The sequence below is a fragment of the Ranitomeya imitator genome, chromosome 2, assembly GCF_032444005.1.
Source record: "Ranitomeya imitator isolate aRanImi1 chromosome 2, aRanImi1.pri, whole genome shotgun sequence".
In the NCBI taxonomy this organism is placed as follows: Eukaryota; Metazoa; Chordata; class Amphibia; order Anura; family Dendrobatidae; genus Ranitomeya; species Ranitomeya imitator.
Window position 1 is genome coordinate 446,189,384 of NC_091283.1, and position 8,913 is coordinate 446,198,296.

Genomic DNA, 8,913 nt, shown 5'->3' on the forward strand with positions numbered 1-8,913 from the left:
CATTCTCTTGATGAGCTTCAAGAGGTAGTCACCGGGAATGGTCTTCCAACAATCTTGAAGGAGTTCCCAGAGATGCTTAGCACTTGTTGGCCCTTTTGCCTTCACTCTGCGGTCCAGCTCACTCCAAACCATCTTGATTGGGTTCAGGTCTGGTGACTGTGGAGGCCAGGTCATCTGGCATAGCACCCCATCACTCTCCTTCTTGGTCAAATAGCCCTTACACAGCCTGGAGGTGTGTTTGAGGTTATTGTCCTGTTGAAAAATAAATGATGGTCCAACTAAACGCAAACCGGATGGAATAGCATGCCGCTGCAAGATGCTGTGGTACCAATGCTGGTTCAGTATGCCTTCAATTTTGAATAAATCCCCAACAGTGTCACCAGCAAAGCACCCCCACACCATCACACCTCCTCCTCCATGCTTCACTGTGGGAACCAGGCATGTTGAGTCCATCGGTTTACCTTTTCAGCATCACACAAAGACACGGTGGTTGGAACCAAAGATCTCAAATTTGGACTCATCAGGCCAAAGCACAGATTTCCACTGGTCTAATGTCCATTCCTTGTGTTCTTTAGCCCAAACAAGTCTCTTCTGCTTGTTGCCTGTCCTTAGCAGTGGTTTCCTAGCAGCTATTTTACCATGAAGGCCTGCTGCACAAAGTCTCCTCTTAGCAGTTGTTGTAGAGATGTGTCTGCTGCTAGAACTCTGTGTGGCATTGACCTGGTCTCTAATCTGAGCTGCTGTTAACCTGCAATTTCTGAGGCTGGTGACTCGGATAAACTTATCCTCAGAAGCAGAGATGACTCTTGGTCTTCCTTTCCTGGGGCAGTCCTCATGTGAGCCAGTTTCTTTATAGCGCTTGATGGTTTTTGCAACTGCACTTGGGGACACTTTCAAAGTTTTCCCAATTTTTCGGACTGACCGACCTTCATTTCTTAAAGTAATGATAGCCACTCGTTTTTCTTTACTTAGCTGCTTTTGTCTTGCCATAATACAAATTCTAACAGTCTATTCAGTAGGACTATCAGCTATGTATCCACCAGACTTCTTCTCAACACAACTGATGGTCCCAACCCCATTTATAAGGCAAGAAATTCCACTTATTAAACCTGACAGGGCACACCTGTGAATTGAAAACCATTTCTGGTGACTACCTCTTGAAGCTCATCAAGAGAATGCCAAGTGTGTGCAAAGCAGTCAAAGCAAAAGGTGGCTACTTTGAAGAACCTAGAATATAAGACATATTTTCAGTTGTTTCACACTTTTTTGTTAAGTATATAATTCCACATGTGTTAATTCATAGTTTTGATGCCTTCAGTGTGAATTTACAATTTTCATAGTCTAGTCAAGAAAATACAGAAAAATCTTTAAATGAGAAGGTGTGTCCAAACTTCTGATCTGTACTGTGTGTATGTATATATATATATATATATATATATATATATATATATATATATATAACTTTTTTAAACAAATAAATACATGAAGCTATAGTACATACAGTTGTGGCCAAAAGTATTGACACCCCTGCAATTCTGTCAGATAATACTCAGTTTCTTCCTGAAAATGATTGCAATCACAAATTCTTTGGTATTATTATCTTCACTTAATTTGTCTTAAATTAAAAACCACAAAAGAGAATGAAGCAAAAAGCAAAACATTGATCATTTCACACAAAACTCCAAAAATGGGCCAGACAAAAGTATTGGAACCCTCAGCCTAATACTTGGTTGCACAACCTTTAGCCAAAATAACTGCGACCAACCGCTTCCGGTAACCATCAATGAGTTTCTTACAATGCTCTGCTGGAATTTTAGACCATTCTTCTTTGGCAAACTGCTCCAGGTCCCTGATATTTGAAGGGTGCCTTCTCCAAACTGCCATTTTTAGATCTCTCCACAGGTGTTCTATGGGATTCAGGTCTGGACTCATTGATGGCCACCTTATAAGTCTCCAGTGCTTTCTCTCAAACCATTTTCTAGTGCTTTTTGAAGTGTGTTTTGGGTCATTGTCCTGCTGGAAGACCCATGACCTCTGAGGGAGACCCAGCTTTCTCAAACTGGGCTCTACATTATGCTGCAAAATTTGTTGGTAGTCTTCAGACTTCATAATGCCATGCACACGGTCAAGCAGTCCAGTGCCAGAGGCAGCAAAGCAACCCCAAAGCATCAGGGAACCTCCGCCATGTTTGACTGTAGAGACAGTGTTTTTTTCTTTGAATGCCTCTTTTTTTCTCCTGTAAACTCTATGTTGATGCCTTTGCCCAAAAAGCTCTACTTTTGTCTCATCTGACCAGAGAACATTCTTCCAAAACGTTTTAGGCTTTTTCAGGTAAGTTTTGGCAAACTCCAGCTTGGCTTTTTTATGTCTCAGGGTAAGAAGTGGGGTATTCCTGGGTCTCCTACCATACAGTCCCTTTTCATTCAGACGTCGATGGATAGTACGGGTTGACACTGTTGTACCCTCGGACTGCAGGGCAGCTTGAACTTGTTTGGATGTTAGTCGAGGTTCTTTATCCAACATCCGCACAGTCTTGCGTTGAAATCTCTTGTCAATTTTTCTTTTCCGTCCACATCTAGGGAGGTTAGCCACAGTGCCATGGGCTTTAAACTTCTTGATGACACTGCGCACGGTAGACACAGGAACATTCAGGTCTTTGGAGATGGGCTTGTAGCCTTGAGATTGCTCATGCTTCCTCACAATTTGGTTTCTCAAGTCCTCAGACAGTTCTTTGGTCCTCTTTCTTTTCTCCATGCTCAATGTGGTACACACAAGGACACAGGACAGAGGTTGAGTCAACTTTAATCCATGTCAACTGGCTGCAAGTGTGATTTACTTATTGCCAACACCTGTTAGGTGCCACAGGTAAGTTACAGGTGCTGTTAATTACACAAATTAGAAAAGAATCACATGATTTTTTGAACAGTGCCAATATTTTTGTCCACCCCCTTTTTATGTTTGGTGTGGAATTATATCCAATTTGGCTTTAGGACAATTCTTTTTGAGTCTTTTTCATTTAAGACAAATTAAATGAAGAGAATAATAACAAAGAATTTGTGTTTGCAATCATTTTCAGGAAGAAAATAAGTATTATCTGACAAAATTGCAGGGGTGTCAATACTTTTGGCCACAACTGTACATACAGTTTTACAGAATGCGAGGCTAAGGTAGAACTTCCCCTAAAGTATCTCAACTGCACAGTCTGCGTGCACAGCCATGCACACACCATAACTTATATTGTCCTGTATATTTACTCATGCTTGAACCTCCATTGGCCTGAGGCCCATAAACATTATTTTACTAGTAGATCTAACCTATCCCCTTAGACAGGACAAACACAGACAAATCCATATACAGAAGATGCTCCACCACAATAAATACATAGGGACCAGAAGCTAAAAGCTAAGTCACAAAGAAAGCAGCGGGTCAGGAAAACTAACAGAAGACTTACCGTAAAACTCAAAAGTTGGCATAACATCTCTGGCCGTACACAAGACTGCACGAGGAAAGAGGAACCAAAAATGAGATATCAGCAGGAAACACAGAAGCTGCAAACACATAACCACTGAACCCTATACACTAGGCTCACTTGAGCTCTGCTCATGTCATGGTTAGTGGTCCTCCTACTCATCTGCCATTATTAGTATATCCTTTTTAGTGCATTATAGCACACCACACTATAATACTGCTCCTATGTACAAAAATATAACTACTATAATATTGCCCCTATGTACAAGAATGCAACTACTATAATACTGCCCTTATGTACAAGAATATAGCTACTATAATACTGCCCCTATGTACAAGAATATAACTACCATAATGCTGCTCCTATGTACAAGAATATAACTACTATAATACTGCCCCTATGTACAAGAATATAACTACTATAATACTGCCTCCTATGTACAAGAATATAACTACTATAATACTGCCCCCTATGTACAAGAATATAGCTACTATAATACTGCCCCTATGTACAAGAATATAACTACCATAATGCTGCTCCTATGTACAAGAATATAACTACTATAATACTGCCCCCTATGTACAAGAATATAGCTACTATAATACTGCCCCTATGTACAAGAATATAACTACCATAATGCTGCTCCTATGTACAAGAATATAACTACTATAATACTGCCCTTATGTACAAGAATATAGCTACTATAATACTGCCCCTATGTACAAGAATATAACTACCATAATGCTGCTCCTATGTACAAGAATATAACTACTATAATACTGCCCCTATGTACAAGAATATAACTACTATAATACTGCCTCCTATGTACAAGAATATAACTACTATAATACTGCCCCCTATGTACAAGAATATAGCTACTATAATACTGCCCCTATGTACAAGAATATAACTACCATAATGCTGCTCCTATGTACAAGAATATAACTACTATAATACTGCCCCTATGTACAAGAATATAACTACTATAATACTGCCTCCTATGTACAAGAATATAACTACTATAATGCTGCCCCTATAAAAGAATATAACTACTATAATACTGCTCCTATGTACAAGAATATAACTACCATAATGCTGCTTCTAGGTACAAGAATATAACTACTAAAATAGTGGCCCCTATAAAAGAATATAACTACTATAATACTGCACCCTACATACAGGAATCTAACTATTATGATACTGCCACTATGTTCAAGAATATAACTACTATACTACTGCTCCTATGTACAAGAATATAACTACTATAATAGTGGCCCCTATACAAGAATATAACTACTATAATATTGCACCCTACGCACATGAATAATAATAATAATAATAATCTTTATTTATATAGCGCCAACATATTCCGCAGTACTTTACAGTTTAACAGTTTCAAACACAACAGTCATAAGTAACAATGTTAACAATACAATAATTAAAACAAAATAAGACGACCCTACTCGTGAGAGCTTACAATCAACAATGTAGTGGAGGAGATACAAAGTACAGGTGTGTATTTGCAATTATGCATTTACAATGATAATCCAGCCATCAGGGGGTGGGGGATAGGGGGTGTAAGGCTGCAGTAGCATCGTAAATAGTGAAGAGGCATTGACCCACAAAGTTCAAACACAAAAGTCCCTTTTAGGCTATGTGCACAGGTTCAGGATTTCTTGCAAAAATTTCCTGAGGAAAACCGGACATTTTCTGCAAGAAATCCGCATGCATTTTTTTCGCATTTTTCACGCGTTTTTGATGCTTTTTTTCGCATTTTTTTCTGGAGCTTCCCAATGCATTAACCCCTTTCTGACATATGATGTACTATCCCATTGAGGTGGGGTGGGCCCGTATGACCAACGACGGGATAGTACATCACATGCGATCGGCCGCGCTCACGGGGGAGCGCGGTCGATCGCAGCCGGGTGTCAGCTGACTATCGCAGCTGACATCCTTCACTATGTGCCAGGAGCGGTCACCTGACCGCCCCTGGCACATTAACCCCCGGCACACTGTGATCAAAGATGATCGCAGAGTTCCGGCGGTACAGGGAAGCATCGCGCAGGGAAGGGGCTCCCTGCGTGCTTCCCTGAGACCCTCGGTACAAGGCAATGTGCTCACCTTGTACCGAGCGTCTCATCCCTGCAGGCCCCGGATCCAAAATGGCCACGGGGCTACATCTGGGCCCTGCAGGGAGGTGGCTTACCAGCGCCTGCTCAGAGCAAGCGCTGGTAAGCCAGGAGCAGTGCACGTCAGATCGCTGATCTGACACAGTGTACAGCTAAGTGCCAGATCAGCGATCTGACCCTATAACATGATGCCCCCCCGGGGCAATGTTATAAAGTAAAAAAAAAAAATATTTACATGTGTTAACAAAAAATAAAATTCCTAAATAAAGAAAAAAAAATATTGTTCCCATAAATACATTTCTTTATCTAAATAAATAAAAAAAACAATAACAGTACACATATTTAGTATCACCGCGTCCGTAACGACCCCATCTATATAACTGTCCCGCTAGTTAACCCCTTCAGTGAACGCAGTAAAAAAAAAAAAACGAGGCAAAAAACAACGTTTTATTATCATACTGCCGAACAAAAAGTGGAATAACACGCGATCAACAAGACGCATATAAATAGCCATGGTACCGCTGAAAACGTCATCTTGTCCTGCCAAAAATGAGCCGCAATACATCGTCATCAGCGAAAAAAATAAAAAAGTTATAGTCCTCAGAATAAAGCGATGCAAAAATAATTATTTTTTCTATACAATGGTTTTTATCGTATAAAAGCGCCAAAACATAAAAAATGATATAAATGAGGTATCGCTGTAATCGTACTGACCCGAAGAATAAAACTGCTTTATCCATTTTACCAAATGTGGAACGGTATAAGCGCCCCCCCCCAAGAAAAAAAAAGAAATGAATGAATAGCTGGTTTTTGGTCATTCTGCCTTACAAAAATTGGAATAAAAAGCGATCAAAAAATGTCACGTGCCCGAAAATGTTACCAATAAAAACGTCAACTCGTCCCGCAAAAAACAAGACCTCACATGACTCTGTGGACCAAAATATGGAAAAATTATAGCTCTCAAGATGTGGAGACGTAAAAACTATTTTTTGCAATAAAAAGCGTCTTTTAGTGTGTAACGGCTGCCAATCATAAAAATCCGCTAAAAAACCTGCTATAAATAGTAAATCAACCCCCCCTTCATCATCCCCTTAGTTAGGGAAAAATAATAAAATTTAAAAAATGTATTTATTTCCATTTTCCCATTAGGGTTAGGGCTAGGGTTAGGGCTAGGATTAGGGCTAGGATTAGGGCTAGGATTAGGGCTAGGGCTTGGGGTAGGGCTAGGATTTCAGTTAGAATTGGGGGATTCCACTGATTAGGCACATCAGGGGCTCTCCAAACGCGACATGGCGTCCGATCTCGATTCCAGCCAATTCTGCTTTGAAAAACTAAAACAGTGCTCCTTCCCTTCCAAGCTCTCCCGTGTGCCCAAACAGGGGTTTTCCCCAACATATGGGGTATCAGCGTACTCAGGACAAATTGGACAACAACTTCTCTTGTAACCCTTGGGAAAATAATCATTTGGGGGGCTAAAAAAACATTTTTGTGGGAAAAAAATGATTTTTTATTTTTACGGTTCTGCATTATAAACTTCTGTAAAGCACCTGGGGGGTTCAAAGTTCTCACCACACATCTAGATAAGTTCCTTAGGGGGTCTACTTTTTAAAATGGTGCCACTTGTGGGGGGTTTCAATGTTTAGGCACATCAGTGGCTCTCCAAACGCAACATGGCATCATATCTCAATTCCAGTCAAGTTTGCATTGAAAAGTCAAACGACACTCCTTCCCTTCCGAGCTCTGCCATGCGCCCAAACAGTGGTTTACCCCCACATTTGGGGTATCAGCGTGCTCAGGACAAATCGCACAACAACTTTTGTGGTCCAATTTCTTCTCTTACCCTTGGGAAAATAAAAAATTGGAGGCGAAAAGATCATTTTTGTGAAAAAATATGATTTTTTATTTTTACGGCTCTGCGTTATAAACTGTAGTGAAACATTTGGGGGTTCAAAGTTCTCACAACACATTATAAACTTCTTTGAAGCACTTGATGGGTCAAAGTGCTCACCACACATCTATATAAGTTCCTTAGGGGGTCTAGTTTCCAATATGGTGTCACTTGTGGGGGGTTTCCACTGTTTAAGCACATCAGGGGCTCTCCAAACGCAACATGGTGTCCAATCTCAATTCCAGTCAATTTTGCATTGAAAAGTCAAATAGCGCTCCTTCCCTTCCGAGCTCTGCCAAGCGCCCAAACAGTGGTTTACCCCCACATATGGGGTATAGGCGTACTCAGGACAAATTGTACAACAACTTTTGGGGTCCATTTTCTCCTGTTACCCTTGGTAAAATAAAACAAATTGGAGCTGAAGCAAATTTTGTGTGAAAAAAGTTAAATGTTCATTTTTATTTAAACATTCCAAAAATTCCTGTGAAACACCTGAAGGGTTAATAAACTTATTGAATGTGTTTTTGAGCACCTTGAGGGATGCAGTTTTTAGAATGGTGACACACTTGGTTATTTTCTATCATATAGACCCCTCAAAATGACTTCAAATAAGATGTGGTCCCTAAAAAAAAATGGTGAAATTGCTGGTCAACTTTTAACCCTTATAACTCCCTAACAAAAAAAATGTTGATTTCAAAATGGTGCTGATGTAAAGTAAACATGTGGAAAATGTTACTTATTAAGTATTTTGTGTGACATATCTCTGTGATTTAAGGGCATAAAAATTCAAAGTTGGAAAATTGCGAGATGTTCAAAATTTTTGCCAAATTTCCGTTTTTTTTCACAAATAAATGCAAGTCTTATCGGAGAAATTTTACCACTATCATGAAGTACAATATGTCACGAGAAAACAATATCAGAATCATCAGGATCCGTTGAAGCGTTCCAGAGTTATAACCTCATAAAGGGACAGTGGTCAGAATTGTAAAAATTGGCCTGGTCATTAACGTGCAAACCATCCTTGGGGTAAAGGGGTTAAATAGCAGGAAAAACATGAAAAATCCGAAAAATTAAATTAACATGATGCGTTTTTTACCGCGATACTTTTTTTGCGGAAAAAAAACGCATCATGTGCACAAAAATTGCGGAATGCATTCTAAATGATGGGATGCATAATGTATGTGTTTTTTTATGCATTTTTATAGCGTTTTTATAGTGAAAAAACACAAAATAAGCGAAAATCCGCAACGTGTGCACACAGCCTTAATGTGATTCTTCACAGCATTAAAGTTCCATTCACATAAATGCATATAACTTCAGTGTATATTATCAGTTTTCAGTTTACACCAGTTCATAGCAATACAAATCATATGGCTTTAGATTGCGGTCCCTAAACATGCCAGACTTCTCTTGTCCAGTTTCCATGG

At 39.7% G+C, this 8,913-nt stretch overlaps 1 protein-coding gene across 1 annotated transcript in view; it reads right to left on the reverse strand.

The window, feature by feature from the left end:
• HCK (HCK proto-oncogene, Src family tyrosine kinase) overlaps positions 1-3,523 on the reverse strand; it is a 56,803-nt gene extending 53,280 nt beyond the window's left edge. Inside the window, exon 1 of the mRNA XM_069750992.1 lies at positions 3,452-3,523. The gene's annotated coding sequence lies outside the window, so the exon portion shown is untranslated. The remainder of the gene's footprint in view (positions 1-3,451) is intronic.
• Between the last annotated feature and the right edge of the window lie 5,390 nt (positions 3,524-8,913).